Source organism: Malaya genurostris, chromosome 3, assembly GCF_030247185.1.
Source record: "Malaya genurostris strain Urasoe2022 chromosome 3, Malgen_1.1, whole genome shotgun sequence".
NCBI classification, from domain to species: domain Eukaryota; kingdom Metazoa; phylum Arthropoda; class Insecta; order Diptera; family Culicidae; genus Malaya; species Malaya genurostris.
The window spans coordinates 300,717,859-300,745,024 of record NC_080572.1 but is presented as its reverse complement, the minus strand read 5'-3'; the positions used below and the strand labels follow the sequence as shown (position 1 = coordinate 300,745,024).

The 27,166-nt window shown below is 37.2% G+C and overlaps 1 protein-coding gene across 3 annotated transcripts in view; it reads left to right on the top strand.

The window, feature by feature from the left end:
- LOC131433834 (uncharacterized peptidase C1-like protein F26E4.3) overlaps positions 1-27,166 on the top strand; it is a 135,241-nt gene that overhangs the window by 93,619 nt on the left and 14,456 nt on the right. The window contains exon 1 of one of the 3 annotated variants that reach the window (XM_058600440.1): positions 18,874-19,290. The exons of the other annotated variants lie outside the window; for them this stretch is intronic. The gene's annotated coding sequence lies outside the window, so the exon portion shown is untranslated. Of the gene's footprint in view, positions 1-18,873; positions 19,291-27,166 lie in introns of those variants that run through there. 3 annotated transcript variants of the gene reach the window in all.

The following is a 27,166-nucleotide window of genomic DNA, read 5'->3' as shown; positions in this document are numbered from 1 at the left end:
CAATATTTTTCCACTAAAAAACTCCAAAATGTTGTTCGAATTATGCTTTTTATCATGCAAAATATTTGAATTTATTTTGTTGAACGATAATTCTGGAAAAAATTCGCAAAAATTAAGATTTTTTTTTTCATCGTTTAGACCCAACCTCCCTCCCCCCTTTATGTTAATGATATGATTTATCTTTACCTTTTTTGAATTGTAAATTTATGTGAAATATTACGGCTTGTTGATCGGGTACCGCTTCATTATTGCACAAAATCTTTCGTTGGTCCGAGAAGGCGGGCAGTTGGGTGGATTTATGTTTTTATCAATGAAATCTACGTTATTATCGTGGCACCATGGGATGACTTCCCAGCTGAAGTGGTAACTCGCCAAGTCTATATTGAATTTAATGAAAGGTCGTACACCGTTTTTTGAGGCATTCTTTCTTGTACAGCTTCGAGTGCATCATCTTATTCGTCACAAAAACTTTGGTCTTTGCTCCGCAGCTGCATATCCCTTGCCAAATCTTGTCCATAAAAGCAAACTTAAACTTCGCAGAAGCATCTCCTCGTGTCGTCACCATGTAGAATTTTTGGCCAGGAAGCTGTCCGAAATGCAATGACGACGTATTGATCGTCGATGAGCAGGCATCCTTGGTACTTCGTCAAAACCTGCTGCTAAATTGTACCACTTGGATATTCTGAATCTGTTTCCAACAGGATGTTACCAAACGAGGAAGAGGTTTTATGTTTATTTGAGAAAGACTTCATCTCCCGAAGGCTTTTCTCAGTTGCCAATAAAATAATAGTTCAGCTTCAAATAACCCTTCGACTTCATGCAAAATACAATCAACATTGTTAAATATTGAAGAAGCAATACCAATTGGCCCTTTCAAGAACCAGCATCTCGATACGAATAAAGCAAAGTCTTGGCATTACATTCCTTTTGTGGAATTTGGCCTTTCTGTTTCAACAGACTTTGCAGCCAATTCTTAGTGTACAGAATCATTGCATGGCTAGTACTATGGGTCCTACTGACACTAAGAATCATTCCAGGTCGGGGCTCGAACATACGACAACTGGCTTGTAAGACCAGCGTCCTATGCATTGAACCGCCAACCCGGGACAAATCGATACGAATAACCTAAGTACTACATTATACTAGCAAAATAGGCACTGAAAACATCAATTCTCGTCAACGAGTGAATTATCTTACTGATTTGACTTGTGCGCCATGTTCCTGACTTGATAATAAAGAATAAAATAATTTAAAAAATCATAAATTAATAACGGAAGGATCGGTTTCATGGTTGTTTCTTTTTCGTTTACGTTAGCTCCGCCTCAATTGCTGACAGTAAACAGTAATACAGATATTTAAACAGAGCCCTGCCACACAATTAGCATTAATATTGAATAGATTTGCATTGTGTTCCGATTTCAAGTAACAGTTTGAGACCAAGAGTAAATTATTTCCTATATAAATTTAAAAAATGTGCCTTTTGTGTTTGTTCTAGTTTTGCTCGAATTAGTAGTGTATGGATTTGAACTGCGAGCTGTTCGCCAGCGCTTATTTTACACCAATTTGATAATATGGAAGGCTCTTTTCAGAACCAAAGTTATTATTCTAGAAGTGAATGTGCCGAATCACAAGTTTGCAGCATTGTCTTCAAAGTACGATACATGCTTACTGAACAGCTAAGGGGCTGGGGTGTCATTCACTGTATCAAGCGCATACGAAGCCAACTAATTCGTTTTATGGATTCTCGTCGAAACTTTAAACTTGATATTTGTATACTTTGAAAAGGAAAAAATACTTTAAAAATCTCTGTGAGAATACAAACTGTTCTAAATGATTTAAAAAACAAAACATTATATCCTTATATAAATTTTAGTTGGTATCAAATCAGGTAACAAAAAATCTTGGCTCGCAAAATCCCGAATTACCATACGTTTTAAAAACTTTTATGCCGATATAAATTTTTTCAAGATTGTTTTAGCAAATATGGAATTATTCTTTTCAAGTAATCACATGGAATGAAAAATCATTAGCCTTTCACAGAAATGACGTGAAAAAATACGAACCGTGTATATTTTTGTTGAGAACAAACCCAAACCCAAATTTCATGATAATCTATCTACTAGTGTTTGAATAACAGCTGATCGTATCAGACGAGTTCTAGTTTTCATCAAGCTATGGAAAATTTGTAAAATTTAATGATTTGCAATACGGATTGGTCCCCCATCCCCCGTATTCTCCAGACCTGGCCCCCAGTGACTATTATCTATTTCCAAACCTGAAAAGGTTTCTCCAGGGAAAGAAATTTTCGTCGAATGCCGAGGTCATTGCAGAAACGGAAGCCTATTTAAAAGGCATTGATAAATCTTTTTTAAAGGGCATCAAAATTTTGGATTGCCGATGGGTCAAGTGTTTCGCTCTAGATGGAGATTATACAGAAGAATACAAAAATTTTCACGCTGAAAAATCGACATTTTCTTTGTTAGGCCCGGGACTTTTTATTCCGTGTAATAGTTATATAGGTTTCATTTTTCGATAAGTAACGAGAATAATAGATTCTGAAACCAAGAGTATTGAATTATTTTGGGCTTATTGCTGGAGAGGAATTATTTTCATCTGAAAATTATAGCTGGTAATTTAAAAATCTCTCGGTCAGTCAAAAATAACGTTCCAACTCTTCACAGTATGACTGGTCAAAGCTTTACTTTTTGTCCTCTTGTTTTCCAAGGTGTTTAAAACTACAGATTTTGTTCTCGATTTTCAAAAAATGTTAATGTTACACGAAAATGTGGTGCAGTTTTTATTTGTTCTAAAGACAAAGTTCAGAATAACTTAATTCTTTCCGACTACTCAATAAGGTAGAGTAAACAAAATTATAATTCACTATGCCAATTTTGATTTTAAGAAAAAATAAAACGATAAAATCTCTCAAAGTACTGCTCAATTTATTCCATATGCTGAAATAATTACCTGTTTTCACAATCAGGAACCTGATGCACACGTATTTGAAAAAGCATTTTTCAAGTAATTGAGCCTGAACCCTTCGCTGCGTGAACAGAAGTAGTATTTTAAAGCTTTTAACGATCCATTCAATTGACACTACAGCGTCCTGAATCAACAGAAATACAGAAAAAAAACCTTTTAACACACTAATCGACTGCGATGCCAATCTTTGGCCAAAACAAAGCTGCAGGAACGATTCAATAAAATATTTACTACATCCGCGACAATTACAGCGACGATTTGGCTTCGCCACGGAAACCCATTTTTGCGAGTTTCGCTGGTTCCACTCTCGCCGTACCACGAACGGAACCGAACATGACAATAAACATATGCCCCAATTTATTACTGTCACCGATATTCAGGCAACCATAATTGGTTCGACAGCGTGCCAATCTGTGCGATACAATGATGGCGATAGAAGAGAGGGAAATCGGGTGTAAAGTTTCTGCTCATGTTTTGACAGAAATGCTATCTATTTTATAGAAGAAAAAAAAGTTGGTTATAAGTTGTAGTACAAGTTTTCTCAAATGAAAATGTAATGCATGTGGAAGCTTTGTTTATTCAATTTTTTTTCAATTTGATTTATAAACCACTCTCAGTTCGAACTACAAATTCAGCTACCAATGTATACAAGATACTAGTTCAATGAAAACGTACTCCAGGATTTCGCATAAAATACTTTGAAGTTTTTTGTGCATCTAGTAGTCATCTCATATACGAAAACCATTAGTTAGAGTGAGATCTGTTGGTGATTAAATTAGTTGCCTTCGCTACGAGTCTTCGCGTTGCTATAGCAGCAGTATTGAACAATTTCGAGCTATTTTTTCTGCAGTATTGTTTCTTGGAGCCGAAGCAAAGATATTGTATCCGATTTTATCAAAAATTTGTTCATCGAAAGTCGCGTAATCGGCAACATAATATGACGACTCTACTAATGAGATGACTATTGGTAAAAATCGCCCTGCAGAACACATAACAATTTTCAAAAATCTGCTTGCAATAAAAAATCCACTTTAGAAAAAAATAAATTCCATTTACTTGAACCTTTTCAATTTGTAAACAATGTTCATCCAAATTTGAACGATTTTTTTCTGTTTCCCGCATCGTCGCTCTAAGCGACGGTTTTAAAATTTAAGCCTTTAGCACATTGTAATTCTGGAACCGGAAGTCGGATCTGGATAAAATTTTCGAGTTTTGTATATTACCACAATACCGTTCATTTGAATCTAAGTTAATGAATTCGGAGTAAACTCCGTTTTGGAATATTGAACTACTTTTTCCGAAACCGGAGACTAAGGACTGGTATAACTAACGCTCGCATATGTATTTTGATGAAAAATGGTAGAAAAATCAAGATAACTCATTAAAAAAATCAGTACATTTTGCAGTACGCATTTTTACTAAAAATAGTGAATGAACAACAAAAGCAAAAAAAATTGACTGATATCTAAGAGGAAAATAGATTGGAAAAATGACATGCGAATGCAACTGTGTAATGAAAACCACGATAAAGCTACCGTAGAGACGGGACTCGAACCCGTAACTAGCTCCCATTCGGTGAAATCGTTTCGTCAATCAAGGCCCGGTTCCACCAAACAATTTTCAACAAATAGAAACAAATTGTCCGAAAATTGCTAGAAAATACTCTTACAAATGATATAAAATTATCCGCGTAGGTACGCGCGTCCGCAAAGTTGATCGAGAAAGACGGGATTATGCGTGCCTTCAAGACTATTGCATATATCAATAGGAACCAAACATCATTTTTCCGTTGGATGTCTGGATGGCCGAAACTACAATCAAAAATGTTCATTGTTGTTAGAAAAATTATTAACCAATGAAAGTTCATATAAAGATCGAAAATCGAAAAATGATCTCTATTTTGTGTTTTCTTGGTGGAATTTTACATTCTAGAGAATATTGTTTGCTTTTTACTTTCTTACGATTGGTTTCCTATAAAGTGTCGCCTTATTGAAAAAATAAAACGAATTAATTTTTTATGTTATGTACTTTTATCTGTAAAAAGTAAAATTTTGAAATATTGTTCAAACAATAAGTAAAATTAAAACAAATATGTTTTTTTTTTGAAGAACCAGTAATATATCTATAGCAACCCCACCGCCTGCTGTTTCAGCCCTCAATTAGTCTGTTTCTTCATGTGCTTCACATGCAGGATAGTTCAAATGGAAACCCGATTTCCCCCGATAGGAGGTAGCTACGGGTTCGAGTCCCGTATCCGTGATAGCTTTTTCGCGGTTTTCATAACAAAGTTGTATTCGCATATCATTTTTCAATCTGTTTTCCTCATTAACATAATAGTCCGAATCGATCAGTCGATTGAAAATTACCACAATGAAACAGATCATTAACAAAATTCCACAACAATCCATTCTCCTACGGATCATTTTACCCCATAGGAGAACCCTTAAGACCCATCACCCTCTCACAACATCTTTTCTCTGTCCATATCGCATTCTGCATCAGCCCCACGAACCAAACGTCGCGAATTCCGTTGGACCATGCCACGGCAACCAGCATTCGGGTTTTGTCGAGTTCCTACGAAAAGGTATCGGATATTTTTATTTTTTGCATAATCAACCGTTCGCTAGACGATTCGCGTTGGTGGCTCAGTCGTACCGTATTCCACCGATTAGTACACCTTTTGTTTTGCGAATTTATGATGCTTTTTTACACACACACTCCGAGTTCCACGACGACCACGACTGTTGGTAGCTGATTCGGTTAAACTGCGACCCGGCCGTCGATTTCGTTTTCGCGATATGTCCAACCGAAAGAACCCGGCAGTTAATCTTAGAATGATGTAAGCAAATCAGTTGGGATCGGTGGAATTTGATACCTCAGAAACGGGACACATTCAGCGTGAGCGATTTGTCCTCTTTTATCTTTCCGTTGGCGATCTACGCACAAGTGACAGTTAATTAGCATACTCTGCTCGTTAATAACATTGTCAAAGAAACGACATTCAGCCGGCTTTTGATCTGACGTGCGAATAGAATTAATAGCCAATTGATTAGTCAACAATTATATTTAAAAGGTGTCAACCTCCATCGTAGACTGACTTCCCTCTTTTCGTTCCATTGTTTATCAACATTCCTCGTGAGACGTTTAAAGCCTATCGCCGGGTCGATCGCGATTTTTTTTTGTACTGACTAAAAACAAACCTGTCAGATGAAATCATTCCTCCAGTTTGTTTCATTTCGGTCAGAGAATGGTGAATCAAAAAAAAATAAAGTCAACAGATGTGGTCATTTTTTGACTGTATTTTGTGGCTGGAACTGCACGCGACTCCATCCTGGTAGGATTGCACCTACGCTGGCCGGTTGGATGTTATCTCAAATTTGATTGATTGGACATCCGCAATCTACGATCACTGAGGAGGTGAAGAAACCGCAAAATGGACCCTGCGTTTTTCGAGAATAAAACAGGATCTCCTTGAGTGCACGAATATTTTACTGTGACATCCTAACCTTTTTTGATGGTTATCGGATGTCATTTGTTTCGCTGACTGTAAGGTTCTTTAAACTTTAAGCTATCCCACCTGATTTTTTTTGCATTCAATATATTTCTGAAGTTGTTCTTTTTTTTTTTTTTTTATATCGTTTATTTATACCCGGTTTTAACCTAGTTGCGGTCGTTCACCGGGTTTGTATCGTAATGGGAGGGGAGGGGGGTATCAGTGGGGTGAGAAGGGAAAATGGTTTGGGGGGAATTTGAGGTGGTGTATGTCTTGACAAATCTTTAAAATACATATCATGTTTAGGTTATGTCTTATGGTGGCGCGATATGGGTCGAGGTGTGGAAGCACTAGTGTTCTAAAAACCGCAGACTGGATCCGTTTGATTCGTGGTGACTCTCTGCGTTGCTCCGACTGTCGGCCGCGGGGAACATCCCCGGGGCCCGCCCCGGCGGATGGCCGCTTTTTGGTTTTGGCGTTGTTCGTGAAATGATATAGATGATACAGTAATATTAGAATTTGTAATTTAGAAATATAGGAGGGATGGTTAATTTTGGTGAAGGTGGGTGTATCTGGTGGTGGATGGGGGTGAGGAGAGGTGTTCCTCGGCAGATGTTAGTTCGCTGTCCTGGGTTAAGATCTTATTAGTTCTGCGTCATAGATGGTGGAACCGTACCTTGAAGACCGGGCGGATGTTAGAGATCCGAATTTGGAGTTGCGGAGGCGGTGTCTATTTGTGGCCGAATTTAGGCCAGGAATCGTTTTTTGGTGATTGGTTGTGGAGGGGGGTAGTTTTGGATTAGGTTGCGGGGGGAGTTTGGTTAGGCGGTGGGAATAGGGTTTTGGGTTAAGGCAATGGGTTTGTGATACGAGAGGTAATAGGTGTTTGGGAGGAGATCTGTCGGGCAAGAGTCCGGGTTGCTATCCTGTTGAACTGATGTGTGTGATTGTCATGGGAGAGTTATGATAGGGGTTGTTCGATGGGTTATATGGAGTTGAAGATATTGCCTTTTTTGAGAAGGAGGATTAGGGATGTCTCTGCTACGGAATCATTCGAGAGGATGTTTCTGATGGAGGTGCTCATGTTATGCTGTACTCGGAGGTTTTGAAATTCCGGACAGTTATGGCGTTTTCGTTTTTAATTTGCACTACACCGGTGCAGTGCTACACTGAGGCATGAATAAACGAACAAAAACTACGAAAAGAAAAACAGTAACCATTGACTACAATAAACGATTCCATTGCACAGAGCTACACCAAACTTTTGATGAGTGCTACACCAGTGGCATCGGTGCAGAAAAAGTGTAGCACTGGTGTAGTGCAATTGGTAAAAACGAACGGTTTCAGTGCAGCTTTCGCTACACCGGTGTAGTGCAATTTAAAAACGAAAACGACATTAGTTAAGATGTGCTCTACTGTAAGCTGGATGTTACAGGAGGAGCACATTGGTGGGGGTTGCCTCGTGATATAGTGAATGTGGGTGATGCGAGTATGACCCGTCCGTAGCCGAGACAGTACTCGCTACAAGTTGTTCTTCTGCTGGAAATAACTGAAGTTTTGTGATCGAAGTAGGCACTGTATATAATCTATGTCGGGTTTTCGTAGCGATTCCAGTTTTATTGCCAGGTTGGCAGTTTCAATGAATATGGTGCTGGTCTTACAAGCCAGTTGTCGTATGTTCGAGCCCCGACCTGGAAGGATGCTATATACATGCCATTATATTGTTATTATAAATCTGAAATGATCATATCATTTCTTTTTTATGCATATGAAAATTATTTATTTCCATCACTCCAGCAGCCAAATTCTGCTCTCAAATTTGTTTGAAAGTAAACTCACTGAATTGGGAAAAAATTAAGCTATTTTCCGGTTATTCGAAATGGATCTACTATCTTATTGATTGATATTGATACTGCATGGCTTAAAAAATGCTTCACTTACGGGGTGATTATTGATTCCTCGATTAACTTACCACTTTCCCGGATCGTTTAGCGCTGATAATGCACATCGTGCATTTGTCTGAAAAAATCGTAATCAGTTCTAGGAATTGCGGATTTAATGTCATTGTGGGATTTCCTAGTAAAGTCGAGTCATGGCCAACTGTGCAACATTTTAACTAAACGTGTAATGAGTTGAAATGAAATACTTCTACAATAATTTCTACGTTTCGCCTTCTGCTCATCAGTGCGGCAGATAGTATGTAAAAAACAGTCGATAAAATTATTTGATTTCGGAAGAGGACAAGGCCTTTCGGACCGCCCTCTGGGTACGTGGCAGCCGCATACAATGAACTGTAGGTTTGGGTCTCGTCTCTGCGTAAGTTTTTGCTTCCGCACATTTTCAATTCCACTACTTCACTCATCATCATTTTTTCTTTCAGTTTAATTTCTCGATAGGCGCTAAAAAAATTTTCCAAGATCAGATTGATGCATGGTTTGTCGAAACAATCCATTCAGCGAGACAAAATGACTGTCTTGCGCAGCCTAGACGGCTGAATACCGGCAATCGTCTTTTTGGAAATATTGTCTCGCGGCTAATGGCTCCAGAAAACTTCGGGAAACGGTGATCAAATGTCTCTGAAAAGGGTTGATTTCTCTTGTTGAAGTCAAAGTTTAGGTATAACATTTTTTGTGAATTTTGTCCATTCTATTTTAACAGACCTCGCAGATGATTTTGTAGTGTACAGAACCATGAACGAACATCCTGACTTGTTTCGGCAAGTGACCGGGAAAATCGGGAAAAAGTTGGGAATTTGGTAAAACTGTTACGGGTTCTATGCTAAACAATGGATATTCGGTCAGCACCAGTTTTGAACCAATCAGGAAGCTTAAGAGCTTAGTCGTAGTTGATATCGATGGCAGCACAATAAAAGCTCATAAAGAAAACTAAGGATAATTTGGATGCTTCTGTGGGATATTTATTAAGTTTGGGAATGAATATACAATTTGTTCAGTGGAAACATATATTGAAGAAGCCAAATGATCGAGAAAACCACAACAGAGATGATTTGTTGGAAAAAGATACGCTCATAGGCAGGACTCGAACCTGCGTTCTCATGCAATCCGTGCATATGTGTTTACCATTTTCGTCACCCTGGACTGTGGTAGACACAGTTCCTTTACAGCACCAAGTTGGTAAGCGTACATTGAACAGTGATTTGAATCAATCACGAGACAATACTTGTGTTATGCTCATATTTGTGTGAGATATTGGTTTCCTTCCCAAAATTGAAAAAGTTGTCGACATTGGTTTTATCCACCGTTTGCAGGAAATATTTGATTTCTTTTTTTTTTACTCCTGAGGACTTGTAAAAAATAGAAGGTTTGATTTGTTGAGTGAATCTATGCTTAATTTTTTTTAAGGTCCTCAATCATGGTAGGATCACACGAATGTTGATATTGATGTCGATGAAGCAGCAGTTGATAGACATTGATAGGCATTTCCCAAAATAATTTCAGGTTTTACATCGCTTTCGGTATGAGGTCTGTATCATAGCCGATTAGTTCTAAGAAGGGAGCTTTTATAACCAATTGAATTAATTATTGCTCTATTTGAAATTCTGATTCTGTTCGAGTAATTAGTACACTATCAATTGTAGAAGGATTTCTCATAGAAAATAACCAAGTTGGGCTGTTTGGAAATAAAACTGGCTAAAAATCAGCGTTCTCTCGTTCATTATGAAGAACTTGTACTTTTTGAAATTTTTCTGGTTATTCCACGAGAGATGCTTAGCATCTAGAACCCTAGTTAGGAAAAAGTGGATGTGGAATGTAAGAGACATAACCGGATGACGTCTATACGAATAAAATAGAGGATTCAGATCCGGAATTCAGTGCCGGAAGTGCGGAATCCTGGCCTTGAATTCAGTTTCGAAACTCAGTTCCAGAACACAGGTTCAGTGATCAGTTCAACAATCCGAATCCCGATTTCTGTTCTAGAACTCAGGTTTAGAATTCAGTTTACGAGTTCAGACTCAGCATCAAAATTGAGTCTCAGAATTTAGGTTCAGTTCTTGCATTCGGCTCCAAAATTCGGTTCCAAAATTTCAAGTCTAGAATTCAGGTTCTTTAATCTTTGATGTTAAAGAACCTGAGTTCTGGAACTGAGTTTTGAAACTGAATTCGAGGCTAGGATTCCGCACTTCCGGCACTGAATTCCGAACTTGAATCCTAGCACTGACATCAGCACCTGAATTCTGATCTGCAGCTGAATTTTAGACACCAAATTTGGGACCGGGATTAAATTTTCAATTTCGGATTCAGAATTCAGCTCCAAAATTTAGTTCTAGAATTCGGAAGTTTAGAAGTTAGAACTCTGGAACTCGACTCTGGCCTTGGGTTCTAGACGAGAAAACAAATTTTAGATCTGGATTCTGGACCTGAATTCTGGTCTAAACTGAACGGGTCTATTACGCAGACTAGAATGAATGAAGCATCAAAGTTTTACCTTCTTTACTTATCAATTTAGGAAACTCTAACATCGAGTTGTTTGTGCTTATCTCATGAGAAAAAATTATTTTGATACGTTTAGTAAAATAAGCGATATTCACTATCTAAAACTTCTCACTCACGCATTTGATAAATTCTGAAAAGACGCTCATCAACGCATTGAAATTGTAAACAAGTCGCATTTTGAAAAAGGAATGGCATGATAGATGTGCCAATCGCATATTGACTATAATTAGAAAACAATTGGTGTTTTGGAAGAGTCAGGCTTGGGAGCAGAACAGTTTTGCCTAATTTTAGGTGTGATTTTATGTTAGATTTTATTGGATGAATATTCATTTTTTTTTGTCTGACGTAATATAATCGGTAACTGAATTTATGGCTTTCATTACAATTAGAGCATGAAACTCTCAGGGTTGAGCTCAGGGTTTCGTTCTATGAACAGACGTGTTTGCAAACAAATTATCACAATTTATACAGTGTATGTTCATATGACAATTTGTTGTATCATGACGACCAAAATGATGGCATTGCTGACAAATCGCTATTTGAGAAAAAAAAATAGCTTCAAGGGACGCGGACGAAATGAGCTCACCACCACTATTTCGGAAGTTCCGGAAATAGTGGTCAAAAATTCAAAAACGGAACTCTCTTTTTTTCTCAGCAACGGCTGAGTAGACTTTTGTCTCAAATGAAAGGTTTTATGATTTCTTAGACTGCTATTGACTTTTGTTCAGATGCGATTTCGGGATCCGGAACAACAGAGTGAAGTGTGATTTATACTGTCATGTAGAGCGAAAACGCAAAAGAAAACGAAAACATGACTCAAAACTTTCTATAAATGGAGGTGATGCTACCGTGTGCTCAAACAAACTTGTTTGTTCTTATTCAAGATTCATTTGGAAGTTTCTTGAAGAATTCCTTTAGTAACATTTATGAAAACATGAGTTACATGAGAAAGGTAAAATTACATCACTAGGTGCATAAAAACAGGTATTTTTTGATAAACTGAATTTGATATTGTCTTGTCCCAGAGCTATATTCTTTCATGACAGGAGAGCAAGTTTTTTGTCTGACATTACGCTGCCTAAAACGGCTTAAAAATTCTTTCAATTATTTAAAGTTCAAATATTTATTCATTGGTAGAAAAACGTGGACTACATGTAAAATTCACATTGTTCACTTATATGCTAGGCATTATTTGTAAGGTTTAGCTGTAGTTTTGGGTGGGTTTGACATGCCGAAAATTTGTATTTTGAACCCTTCAGCCTATTTGAGTAACTCCCAAAAAGATGTAAGCATAATTTAATTTTTATTTATGTTTAAAAGGTACATAACCATTTTGTTTTACCTTACCTTTCGTTTTCGACTCATCAGTACATAACATTAATAATTATGCCATTTAGCAGTTCTGTATGTATGTATGTATGTATATGTGAAGCCACCATCAGTTCAAGGCATTACCAATGTATGCGGGTAGACTTACAGTAGATCCGAATTTAATTATCAGATAGCTTTCATATTATTACTGTTAAGAAGGCCAAAATGGGTTATTTGGACCCGGCGCCTTCCAGCAATAACATCCAGCCATATAATAAAGATTTTCGCTGTACCAGCTTAAACCCGCCTGATGGTTTGTTTGTTAGAAGGGCGCGTCTTACTCATTTCAGACCTTCAGGGAGAAACACGAAGTTTCTCCCATGTGACTCAGGTTGGCAATCCACTCCATCATCCAGTCATTCACTTGTAAGATACCCTGATGCACTCCCTGCCCCTCACCATTGTAATAAAATAATATAATATTTGTGACGAAGTACAATATAGTAAAATAATAAGACATAATATAATATCATTTAATATAATACAATACAACAAATCGTCATACAATATAACATAATAAAATATAACATAGAGCAATATAATATCACATAATATAACATATATACTACAATATATTATCCTATAGAAGGGTTCCGTCATCATCCATCATCTCCGTTCCGCTATCCACTCATGTTCGAAAACTGACAATTATAGTAAAATCTGCTATCTCTTATCGATATGTTGACTATAGTGTTTGTCCGAAGAAAAGATGCCTACATTCCGTATCTCCTCGAAGTAATGACAGCAACATTATTATATAAGTAAAATCAAATAATATAACTCATTATAATATAATATAATATAATACAATATTATATAATATAATACAATACATATAGTATAACATAATACAATATAATACAATATAATATAATATAACATAATATAATATAACATAGTATAATATAATATAATATAATACAATATACCATACTATAGAAGGGTTTCCGTTATCATCCTTCATCTCCCTCCGCTAGTCAACTCATGCGCTAAAACTGACAATTATAGTGACATAAGCTATCTCTTATCAATATGTTGACTATAGTGGTTGGACGAACAAAGATGCCTACATTCCGTACCTCCGCGATGTTATAACAGCAGCAGTATTATATAATTAAAATCAAATAATATAACTCATTATAATATAATAAAATATAATACTATATTATATACTATAATACAATACATATAGTATAATATAATACAACGTAACATAATATAATACAATACATATAGTATAACATAATACAATATAATATAATATAATACAATATACTATACTATAGCAGGGTTTACGTTATCATCCTTCATCTCCCTCCGCTAGACAACTCAAGTGCGAAAACTGACAATTGTGAAATATGCTACCTCTTGCTATTGTCAATTGAACAGAATATGAAAAAATGTTTAAGGAACGATCTCACCAGTATCCTGAATCCTGTATTTAACGTATTTTCAGTAATGTGTCTTGGTCGATCGCTTTACCACCTAAATTACGTGCGGTAGACACTAAATCATGCGGCCAAGATGACGCGCCAGTAGCAAAAACGTTGAACATTCGCGATTTCGATGATAGCCATCACTATAATGATCGTCCGAGTAAAACGCAGCAAATGAATTTGAGCGATCTTACGCGACGAGTGCTCCACACGAATCACTACAAATACATCGTCCGATTGATAAATCATACATGAAAAATAAAACCTTGCGACCGAACGTAGTTTCAGCCATTTGTCGTGGAGAGCACACTAAAATGAAAAATCTGTTCTCTACAGCAACTTCTGCTACTTGTCGCAAGATGGCACATCACTTTTTAAAATGTTCAGGTACTCGTGTTAACTATTTCTATTTTGGTGGTGAAATACACGATAGCGACTTGCGTGTTGCAATAATGAAATGATATCAATATTACGAAATAAAATTTGGGATTCCGCACTTTTGATTTCAGGGCATTTTCAAATTTTCACATCACTGCATCATCAATAAAATGACTTCTTTAGCATATAAAACCATGCGAATCCGGGAGGCGGAAACGGAATACGAAAAGACCGACCGGTACAGCCCGAGCGAAACACAATTAACACTGAGAAAGCAGAAAATATGATCTTATGCGATGAGGGCTCTAAACCTGGTTCCTGTCGTTTTCTGCATGCGAAAACTCCACAGTCAGAACACACTAACACTTGCACTTTCATGAATCCGGGTGGCAGAAACCCAGCACACATAGCAGTCCGGATGGCGCAACCCGAGCGACATTCAACGAAAGAGCACAGAGCGAAAGAAAAACACGACCGTGCGCGATGGATGTTATACACGAACTGATAATTATGCCATTTAGCAGTTCTACGTATTTTCTGAGATACTGAACGAAATCATGTTCCAAATACAAGCCGAAAACGAAATATTTTTTACCATTCATTTGGTTTATCATTACGTTGAAACTATTTTTGAAAAAATTTTAAGTCATTACATAGAATATTTTCGGAGGTACAAATATCGACGGAATTCATATATTCAAAACCCTTCTCAATCCACCTAGTGGTGTGATAATAGATTTCTCTTTCTTCATAGCAGTCTCAAGAAATTTGTTTCCATTAAATAATTTTGGACACTACTTTGAGATCATTTTTGACACCAATTAATTCAGATTGATTCGAGTAGTTCACAAAAGCATGCTTCAGTGTTTATGCCACGTCATCATTTTCCAACCAAGCGCTTGACATTTTCGCTACCTATTTGTATGACGCTAATCTAAAAAACCCTTCTTAGTCCACTTAGTTGAATTTTTATAGATCTTGAAAAATCACCATAAATTTGATGCCATAAGTCTTAGAATTGCATAAAACGTCGAGATTTAAAGTCATTTAGAAAAAAAAATTTTTGAAAAAATTGACTTTCTGGGACTGGGAGTTTTTTTAGGACACTAAATAAGCAAACTCGACGTTTGATTCAATTTCAATATTTTCGATTCAGAAATTTCATGTATTTCATTTTCAAACCTTAACCGTCGGACAGCACCCCTTAATGACTATTCACACATTTCAGTTCCGTGACGGTTCAGTGAAAGTGTCTTCAGTGAGCCGTCAGTGTTCTTTTTTTGTCGGAACCCTTCTGTTCTGTTTCCGTGCTGCTTCCGTTCCGGCACAGCAAATGCAGTGAAATGCCGACTTCAGTGAAAATAAAAAAAATATCGGTGACGACGAATTTGTGTTTGCCGGACGGACGCTACACTGTCGGTGAGCTGCACTGAAACGGTACGGTGCCGGATAGGTGTGAATGCGCGCATAGAAAACGAATGAAATAATATCAGTATCCGTGCACGGTGTCGTGCCGGCACTGAACCGGACCGGATCCAATTCAGCTTAAATTTTGAATAGGGACTTTTTTTGAAAAGCTCAAACTTTTGAGCACTACCGCCTTACGAAATTAGAGGGGATCTCAAAATATTCGCACCCTTATATGAATTAGAGCAGTAAAATACAACGTGTTTTGTCGGTTACGTCACTTATACCATGAGATTTCCGGAATCAGATGACGCAGTCATTTGATCTTCGAACTTGATGAAATGCCCAATAGTAGCTTTCAAACGAGCCTAAGGTTGTTGAAATTGGTTAGGCCATCTCTGAGAAAATTGCGCGGTAAAAAAAATCGTTAAAAGGTGCACGTACACAGACATTCTCCGATCTCGTCGAGCTGAGTCGATTGGTACATAACACTGTGGGTATCCGAGGCTCTGTTGGATAGTCGGTTTTCTAGCAATTCTAATACCTTTCTATAGAGAAAGGCAAAAAGTTCACAAAAGCTTAGGTCGATTATTTGGTAACACTTTCAGAGAAAGAAGGCTAATATAAAAAGTACGACTTGGCGGTTACGTCACTTATACGATTATATCATAAGAACAAACAGTATTCGTCATGAGGTTTGTGAACTTATCAACGAATCTAACAGTGGCTATAGAACGCGTCTAAGATATTTGAAATCGGGTCAGACAAAGTAAATCTTTCGTGAAAAACTAAAAAAACGCGAAAGAGAGCACACGTACAAAGTTTGCCAAACAATGCATGATTCGGCAAGCAATTTACTCATGTGGAAAGGAAAGCACTCCATTTGTGACAACCGGAACGATCAACGGGCGATTATACAAAAAGGAATGCCTTCAAAAGCGTTTACGTTCACTTCTAAAGTCACACGGTTTTCTGGATGGATTCAGTCTTGAGGCCAACGTTGAACCAAAACCCCTTGATGACTAAAACGGTTTTTTGATTTTATTGTATGCACTAGTAATAATTAATATTTATGCATCAAGATACCCGAAAAATACTAAAATCCTCTATTAGCGGGCCTATAATAATACGACTCACTTTACTATGGGGCGCCTTTACAAAATCTACTCTCTGAGAGAGTGATAAGTTTTTGATCGTGAATATCTCTTTTTGCTACATCTCACCGGAAAAATGATAATCAGTTTATGACAATATTTTCAGTTGTGGGGCAAAATGACAAATAATTCAAAATTAAAATTTACTGAAATGTATGGTATCAGTGATTATCGAAGAACAAAACTCAAGACGTCTATCGTACCTGGGTAGTTATAAAGGGTTAGCACTTGATTTATTTCGTCCATTCTTACTTGCACAGTTCCAGTTTCAGTTTCTATTCAAAGAAGATCAATTGCGTCATTCTGCTGCTGGTCGTTTGCATGGGGGAACATTATGCAAAATCAGCCCTTCCAATAGCTCGAAATTTTATCTAAAGAACTATAAAGATTGATTCTGTGCTAAACGGAAATAAAAATCATCAGGTTTGTGCAAATCTAGAATAGTGCGATTAGTTTTGTTAGCACTATTCGCAGTGCGAAATTCGCACCAAACGAGTGCGAATAAAGCCAACACTTGACTGCTTCGCGCTCGAGAAAATGGCGGGTGGGTAATGTCACAGACATCGCTGGAGGGCGTGAATACGAAAACTATTTATTTCGTGTTATTCAAATGTTTGGTAGAATATGTTTTTCTACAATAAGTCGTACTTTAGTGTCGATGGAAGTTTCTAAACTTAAACAACCTATTAATACGAACGATTATCTACATTCGATAGTGTGAAAGAAGAGTGTCAGCTTTATTCGTATTCACGTCCTCCAGTTATGTCTGTGCCATTACCCACCCGCATTTTTTACATGAGACATCTGTTTGAAGCTTGAATTAAAGCAATATTAAAAAAAACTGAAAAGAAATGATTCGAACCTATTCTAAAAATCGCCTATTCTAAAAATCGCGCAACGAGAAAAATCGGGAAATTGGAATCGGTAATCGACAATATAAAATCTATAATATATAAAATAATAATATACGAGCCGAGCATCATCACACCGATCGATGAAATGCCACCGGTTTTTTTTTTCGTCACTTTGAGCTATTTGATACTTCCGCACTAGAGAGAAATTCAATCGCGAACATTAATCAGCTACTGCCCAGAGACTCTAGGCCTTGAGCCTTCAGTTGGAAATTTAATCGGAATTTGTTTATTCAAATGACGAATCAGCAAAACATGCCCCACGGAATCGATTCTAGCCTCGACAATATTAGCCATTATAATGAAGAGCCAAGTTTTCTTATAGTTCTGTATCACATCTTAGAAACGTTTTATTTATTTTTTTGTTTTGTTATTCTGAGTTCCGACGGATCCAATTCAAAATGCGCTGGGGATTTCATCATCGATGACGCCACTGACTGACTGACTGACTGACGGTGAACCGCAAATATACATACTTGAACGAAATTGAGTCACGCTCCAACTGCACTAACAGAAGACTATCAATTGACCGGGCGTCCCAGAATAAAGTATGATTAAACGTTTTCCAGAAATAAAATTCCATCAAATTATAATCCCAATGCCAAGTTGGGCGCTAACAATGTGAAGGCTTCGCACTCTTGGCTAGAGGGGGAGGAAAGGGGGGGCATGTGGAACAAACAACACCCTTGAAATTTTTTTATCGATGTAAACAAACCTCAACTTCGGTCAAATTGTCTTAGGTCACCGCCGGGCTGCCGAATGATCTCCCTCCAATAACAACCAATTCGGGAGATTTATTACCAGCAGCTACTGTCATCTTCGACCAATCACTCAATCGGGCTGCGACAATCAATCAACCACAAGTTAAATCACGCCTGCACTGAAGCCGGAATTGTCGCAGGGTGGTCCCTGACTGAGAGAGGTCAAACAACCCCCAAGTTCAACCCCGAAACCTACCACGGCGCGATTTCTTTATCTCCGGCCGGCAGCGTTTCTATGATGACAGATTTCGGTTTGATAAACTCAGCGATGCTAAACGGTTCCACATGCCAAGAAGGATCAATCAACGTGTACCGAATGCTGTGAGGAGGAAGAGTCGTAGATTGAGAGTGAGAGAAGAAGGAGGGAGAGATCGCGAACACGAACGATAAGATTGCATAATTTGCTGACTAAAACTGGCAGCCAATGTCATTTTTATCGCTGTTTTCGTGCTTCACTAGAAGTGTTCTTAGTCATATCAACGGCGGCGAAAGTCGACGCGGTACGGTGATCTCGTGGCAGTCCTGCAGTCTGCTCCCGAACGGCGACCTGAGTAGACGCGAAAGAATTTTTCTAGCCGAACAAGCGCACAAGCGGTTCCTGTTTGTAGTTCGATTCGACTTAGACTTTGACTTCGGTCGTACGTCGCGGCTTTTGCTTTTTAAATCGGTGCCGCACGCGTTTAGAAAATAGATTTGCTGGTGTGCAACTGCAGGAATATTAGAAATAAAAAAAAAACAAGCACAAGAAGAAGAATCGACGGCGACGGTGGCAGTGCGGTTCAGTGCAGTGTGAAGAAAGTGAGAGTGACAAATTGTTTCGACCTGATCCAGATTGCGGGATAAAAACCCATTCCTGGGTCGGATTCGGTGCAGAACGGTCTCCGAGAGTCGTCGTACCTTCGCTCTGAGTCAGCAACGAGGTTTACTGCCTTCATTCTTCGCGGTAAGCACCGAGGGACATTCCGAGACATTGTGTGTGGTGAAACATTTGCGCAAACATTTGGTTAATGAATAGTTTGTAGCGGATTGTAGATGGAATATTACAATCGAGATAGTGTTCGCGAGATAACGGAAATTTTGCCTAGAGCTTCGAAAGACCGGGGAACCTCGTTCGGGTTGGTTGAGATACTTTTCTGGGACGAGGTTCCCTAGAAGGTTTCAAAGAATGTTATTGTAACTGAGAATTTCTCACACAAGCATGCTAATCGTGGGACTCAGGTCGTTTGGTGATGGTTGGTCACATTAGAAAAAATGCTATTTCGTATTCTATACAATTAAAAATATCTCATGAATTTCATCAGAATAATTAAAAAAAAGTTTGAATTTCACAATGGTTAGCAAGACTTCTGAAAAGCTTGGCCTTTGAAGCATGTTAACTATTCTAAAAAGTGTAAAAAAAACTTTCATCAGATCATACTAAATTCTTTCTTGCGCTGATACTTTTTTGTTTCATTCAAATGGAACCGGTGATCTGTACTGGAATGGAGCCCGAGAATATCTCCCTACTCTTATTAGTTTTGTTGCGTTTGTGCGTTCACGGGTCCGAATTCCGAATAATACCGTGCGTTTTCTCAGATCTATCTAACTTTTTATTCAAGTGTTTAAGGTGAAACACAGTGGAATGCGCGCGTCACGTTTTTTATCATTTGTTTAAAAAAAATTGACCAATTTTCGAAAAAAAAAAAGTTTTCACAATTAAATTTATAACAACTAAGTATTCTAAGAATTATGAAATTTTACTTTACCGATCCGTAATTGATTTTTGAAATATACATAAACGGTTACTGTTCCGTTTCACGGGGATGATTTATGAACAGAAAAGTAGTGTTTGAAGCAAAATTTCGCAAAGAACTCGAAAATTCCACTCAAAATTGAAAAACTTCAACCGAATTAACCGAAATTTCAAGTGAATTTCATAAACTTTTCACCGTTTTCCGTATTGCTTGCGTATGGTATTGTGGTTGTGTGAGAAATGCACGGTGGGTTCGGGGGCATTATATCTTAAACAAAATACATCGTAAGTATTGATGAATAAGAAGTGTATCGAAAATAAGCTATCCACAAATCTTTCAAATTATGATTAAAAATGAAATATAAAAAAATTGATCCTTTATTGTATGAGGTTAAACTTGAGCATAACAAAAACCAGATGGAATTCAAGTTATTCCTCCACGAATTCTCGAACTTTTGATCGAACGCTCTTCATCAAGTTCCGGACAAGTGTTGCATCGCATTTTCTGGACGCTTGAGCCCAAATTGTTTTGAACTCCTGCATGTTCCCAGCTGCCTTACCAGTCTTCTTGAAGACCCTCTTCACGATTGCCCAGTAACGTTCGATGGGTCGAAGCTGAGGGCAGTTTGGTGGATTGATATTTTTCTCAACGAAATGTATACCCTTTTCCGCAAGCCAATTGAGAGTGGTTTTGGCATAGTGAGCCGACGCTAAATCTATGCTTTTTATATAAAGGCAGCAATATCTTCTGGAGACACTCAGATCGATAGATTTTTGCATTTATAGTTTCGGTAGTGGTTGTCTTCAAACCACAGGAACATATTGCTTGCCATACCAGTACCTTTCGACCGAATTTCTCCACTTGAATCGACCTGTTCGCATCGTTCACAACCTCCCCAACCTGTGGACCTGGAAGGGTTTTTGAGTCCTTCTTTACATAAGTCTCATCGTCCAAATCCCGTATTGACATTGATTTGTTCTTCATGATTAGAGATACCACTTCCTGGTCCAGTTTTGGGTTGGAAGAACCGGGTTTTCTGCCTCTTCCTGGTAGCTTATCCAAAGAATAGTGTTTCCCAAACTTATTAATGATGGTTTTAACACTGGTATGATGAATTCCAAACCGCTTCGCCAATTTCCGCATAGTAATACCCTTCTCACTTAGCCATGTGTCCAGGACCTTAACTTCCAATTCCTTTTCAATACGCGACATTTTGAAAACGCAGAATTTCAACCGCACAAACAAGTAAACAAACATTAGCTGACGGCCAAACGTACAGCATGCTGTGATCTGAGCATAAAAAACCATTGTTACGCCCTTTGCTAAAAACTCCTCTGTCTAGCGAGCGTCTCGGTCACACCCAGAGCCAGTGAAGGGATTGATGTATGGGGACATCGTAGGTGATATGAGACAAAAAAACAAATCATCAGTGAGCAGCGAAGAAAACGTCTGAAGATTGCTAGTTTCTTAAAATTTGCCTTATTTTTATATCAAATATTAAATTTATTGTTTGAACCAGGACTGAATTCTTAGGATTGGTAAATAATGTGCTTGAAGTGATATTCAAAATATTTAATAAGCGAATTATTGTATTTAATATTTAGGATCGATTGATTGGTATTGTGTTGAGGTTAGCGATAATTGTCGAAATATTGTTGATACCGTGACAGGTAATATTCTATACAAGCTAATGGTTTAAACTTTTAATATAATTCAAACGTTCAATAGTTTACACAGCACAATTAATCCACAATTAAATACATACACGGATATAACGAAATACTGTAATTGACATTAAACGTAAGTTGAAATATTATATGAACTGAACTGTAAAAATTATACGTTACACATTTACAGGAAAAATTTAACAATATACCAGAAAATAAATTCGTTAAATTTTTGGAAATCCTTGTTTCGAATTATCGTAACAACCATCACAAATACATGTACGTGGATAGCTTATTTTCGATACACTCCTTAAGTTAAATTAATCACAACTAAGAATTCTACGAATCATGAAATTTTACTTTGAAGAGCCGTAATTGGTTTTCGAAATGTCTAAACAGTTACTGTTCCGTTTCGCGGGGATGATTTTTGAACTGAAAAATAGTGTTTTAAGCAAAATTTCACAACGAATCTGGAAATGCAATACAAAATTATAAAACTTCAGTCGAATTTATCAAAATTTGAAAAAGTTTCAAGTGAATTTCGTATTATGGTGGTGTGAGAAATGCACGGTGGGTTCGGTGGCATTATATCGTAATCAAAAATCACATATTACATTGATATAAAGAAAAATTTTAATATAATATAACCCTCTACTTCTTCGAAGATGAGAGTGAAATTCAATTGTATGAAATGAGATATATTAACGGTGAATGTTCAGTAATTTCTCATTTCAACAGTTTTTTAAACCGATAATGAAATTCAGCCGCGCAGTCAAATGAATACTTTTTCGTATATTTCATCTCATCGCACAGTGGTTCAAAGGCCCAATTTCACGCTCTTAATTGATAACTCATTAAAAACGTGGCTTTCGAGGTACAGTATCTTCAGCAAAGTTGCTCAGAATGATAGACGCCATCTTTAGGCAAAACTCATTTATAGGAATTAATCACCTCTAACAGTGATATAAAAAGGCGGGTGGGTAATGTCAGAAACATAACTGGATGTCGTGAATACGAAAACAACTGACATGTTCCTTAACACTTCCGAATATCAATTAGTTGATCAATTGTATGAATTATGCAAGCAAGCATTCCACTTTTCATATTTTTTACAAAAACAAAAAAAAACGATCTTCACTTAATCTCGATTATTGTGAATTTCACACAGAGAAAAGTGCACAAATCTAAGTTCTAGATCTGCACTAAACTGAGGTATTTTACCTTCGATTTGCGAACAAGAAATCCTAATAGTTCTTTAGAAAACCTTTAGAGCCATTAGGACGGCTGATTTTGTGTGATGCTCTCCACCGTTGTCCTCTATTCGTTGTTTTTTCACCAATTCAAACAACTAGCAGATGTGACGTAATCACTCTTGTCGGAAGCGAAACTAGCTGTGCAAACGACACACAATACATCTGCTCGGAGTGGCGATAGAATCCAAACTGATCCAATTTGTGTTAAGAGGTTTCTTTTTACGTGATTTCGTTTGTAGCTCTTTCACTAATGGACGGTCCTAACGGCTATAAAAATAGCCGCATTACAGAATTTTAATGTCGATTATTTCATCTCGGATTTGCATAATTTATTGAAAGAAACTATCAATATGCTGTAAGGATTCGTTTCTAGCATTCAGAAGGACCAAATTTAGGAACTCACTGCGATATTCACCACTTTTCGGAACATTTTTCTTGAACGATTGGTTGTACAGCAGCAGATATTTTGTTCTCTTCATCAGAACGCGCTTTGATTGGCTGGTGTTGACATAGGTCAAATGAGACAGGTTTTTCAATAGTGTACTATTGAAATACTTCAATGCTTTTTCTATACACGCATAAGTTGAAAAATTTCGATTCTATTGGTAGTTAGATTATATAAATCCTATCACAGATTACTGAGCTATGAGCTTTAAAAATACGAGAAAGGCAAACGCGCCTTATGGATTATCCCCTTTGATACTCGTTTATACCAAACATTTCAGAAAAGTTTAATTTTGAATTATTTGAGATTATGTCACACAACTGATAATTTTATCATAAGATTGTGATCATATTTCCGATGGCATGTAGCAAAAATTATGTTGATTCGTTATATACAACAAGAGATATTCACTATCAAAAACTTATCACTCTCTCAGAGGGTAAATTTTGAAAAGGCACCCCATAGTAAAGTAAGTCGTATTCACGACAAAATATTATTTTGGCTCAGGGCCAACATAGGGGCTAAGTGACTCCGACAAAGTTGTGCAGATGATTGCTTTTTTTAAAAGTAGTGACAAAACAGTTACTAAACATATTTTGTGACAAGTACCATGGTAACGAATATGAACTGAAATGTGATCTGATATACAATGAACCTCATCATTGCAAATGTCAAGGGCAAGGATATTTGAAAAGTACATATCTCGCCTGCAGACGAGTAATTCTACCACGCTATGAAAGCTCTTTTGAAGTAGTTGTATATCTAAGTAGGCTCATCTGCACCATTCTGCGCCTTTTGATGATAGACAAGTTGGAATTTTGTTTAAAAAGAAACATGAAAAATGGCTCTATTTCATTAAACTGAAATTTTTACTTTTTTTCGTTTTTTAACGATATCAAACTAACTAGAGATTATGAAAGGAGAAAGAATATGAAATTATAGAGCCACAGTACTCAAGGAAGAGCAAAGATGTGAAGATAAAGTGCGGAAAAGTGAGACGTGACAAGGGTCATTTAAGTAAGCAGAAGGCTTCTCGTATCTAAACTTTTACCTTCTACCTCTCCTCCTCCTCTGTTAGAAGGTAAAAGTTTACATGAAAACGTCGAGATCTAGTGTCATCTCGAATACGAAAAATTGTAAATTCCACTGGGAGATTTCCAATATTGAAAAAAAAAATCGAAGCCAAATATCTTAGAATTACATGAAACATTGAAATTTATTGTTATCTCTAAAACAATTTTTGATTAATTCTCGACTGGGAATTTTGATATTTCCGAAATCAAAAATTTATTTTCTATGCCAGATATTTTAGAATTCCCTGAAACGTCGTGATGAATCCATGTTTCATCCATTGTTACATATCGACGCAAACATTCCGGTTTGTTACGTTTAATCATGGCCAAACACTGCTCAGAATCATCAGCACGTTCTTGTTTTTGGTCAACAGTCAACAAACGCGGCATCCATTCTGAACAGAGCTTTCTCATAGTCAAATGCTCATGAAATATAAAACCAATACGTTCTTTTGATATCTTTACGATGTCAGCTAATTCAGGCAACCTTACTTTTCGATCATTCAGAACGATTATATGGATTTTTTTTATGTTTTCTGAGGTTACCGTCTCATTTAGATGTTCAACTTAATGGAGTAATTCAACCACGGTATGAAAGCTCTTTTGAAGTAGTTTTATATGTAAGTTGTCTCATCTGCATATTTAGTTTCGATTTCTTCGCGTTTCGCCATCGGCTCATCAGTGCTTAAAGCAGTTCAAATTGAACCGCCATCTCCGCCTAACAGTTCAATTTGAACCGCTAAGCAGACGCAAAGCAAACGGTCACATAAATAGTGTGGACTTTGCGTCTGCTTAGCGGTTCAAATTGAACTGTTAGGCGAAGATGTCGGTTCAATTTGAACTGCTTTAAGCACTGATGAGCCGAAGGCTAAACGCGAAGAAATCGAAATTATATAAATGGAAAATACTTACAAAATCTGGTTGTTGGACATCCTTTTCAGAAAATACATTAAATAATAAATTACAATCAAGTTACCGGAATAGTATCTTCTGCAAATTTGTTTGAAATGACTTTCTGCACAACTTTGTCGAAGTAACTTAGCCTCTATGTTGGTCATGAGATAAAATGATATTTTTATATCACTTTTAGGGGGATTCATCATATAAATAAAATTTGCCAAAAGAAGGCGTCTATTATTCTAAGCAACTTTGCTGAAGCTACTGTACCTCGAAAACCATGATTTTAATGAGTTATTAATTAAGAGCGTGAAATTGAGCTTTTGAACCACTGTGCATCGGTGGACGGTGGGAAACAGTTGGCGAAATTTCTATTTGGTACTGGCAAAGATACCGAAAATACGAGGATTTTTTTCCTATATTGAATAGTTGTTTAGAAAGAGAATCTATGCTTGCTACATTAGGGTGCCAATATTTTAGGGTCATATCTAATTTCTTTAAACGTTAGAACTCAAAAGTAAAAGGACCTGGAAAAAACCATTTGTAAAATTTGAGCTAAAAATCAAAAAGTGTTGAGGCGTATTTTAGGTTGAATGGATACGTCGGTACCGTATTTGGAGCGAATACAATCCACACGCCGGTCAAGAATTACCTATGCTTCCCGATACGGCCTATGGGCTGATGAAATAATCGGTTCTTATTTCTTAAGAAATGAATGAAGGACGACGCATTACCATGAATGGAAATCGATACATAACCATGATCAATAAATTTTTGTTGCCAAATCTTCAAGATGAAATGAGGTTTCAACAGGATGCTGTCACTTGTCATACTGCGGCCGAAACAATCGACTTATTGAGAGAACATTTCAACGACACCATTATTTCGAGAAATGGACCGGTAAATTGACCTACGCGTTCGTGTGATTTGACGTCACTCGATAATTTTTGTTGAGATACGTGAAGTTATTGGTTTATGCGGATAAACCATTAAGCAACGATCATTGCTCAAATACGCCCTCAAATGCTTGAAAAAATGACCGAAAATTGATCTTTGGCATTGAACTGCTAGGCGGAGATGGCAATTCAATTTTCAAAGCACTGATAAGCCGAAGGCAAACGCGAAGAAATTATTGAAAATTGTTTGTGTTTTGGATGTTCAAAACTTGACCATAGTTTGTACGATGTTAGTTTTTGTATATCCCTATATAGAAAACAAAGACGTTGTTCAAAGCTGTTGGAATCTCAAAAATCACTTGATTTCCCCAGAAATCACAAAATACTTTTGATCGGCTCGACTGCTAAAGTGGCAGAAGTTTCGTACAGGTTGATGTCAGAAAATGACAGATAAGACTAAAGCTGAAGGTTCAAGATTCCTTTCATTCTTCTATTGTTTTGTGGTGGTATTTGTTTGTTAGATTTACTCATTTAAATTGTTTTATTGTCCACTGTAATTTGTATCAGTCGTTTAGGCCGTAATCGATTTTGTTTTTTTTTCTCGACTGTCTCGGACGAGATGTGAAAGCGAACTGAATTTTCAAAATGGCATTACATATATATCAATTCTAACATACTCACACCAAAAAGCTCCGACTTCACACGCTCAACCTGACAACGGTCGTGCTACTTTGTATCACTGTTTGACTTTAACTAAATGACACATCGGCCAAAAACGGTCGCCACCGAACGGAAGCAAACTCATCGCCACAGTCGTCAATTCCCTCATCTCAGCTGATAGGTCGTTCGTTGATG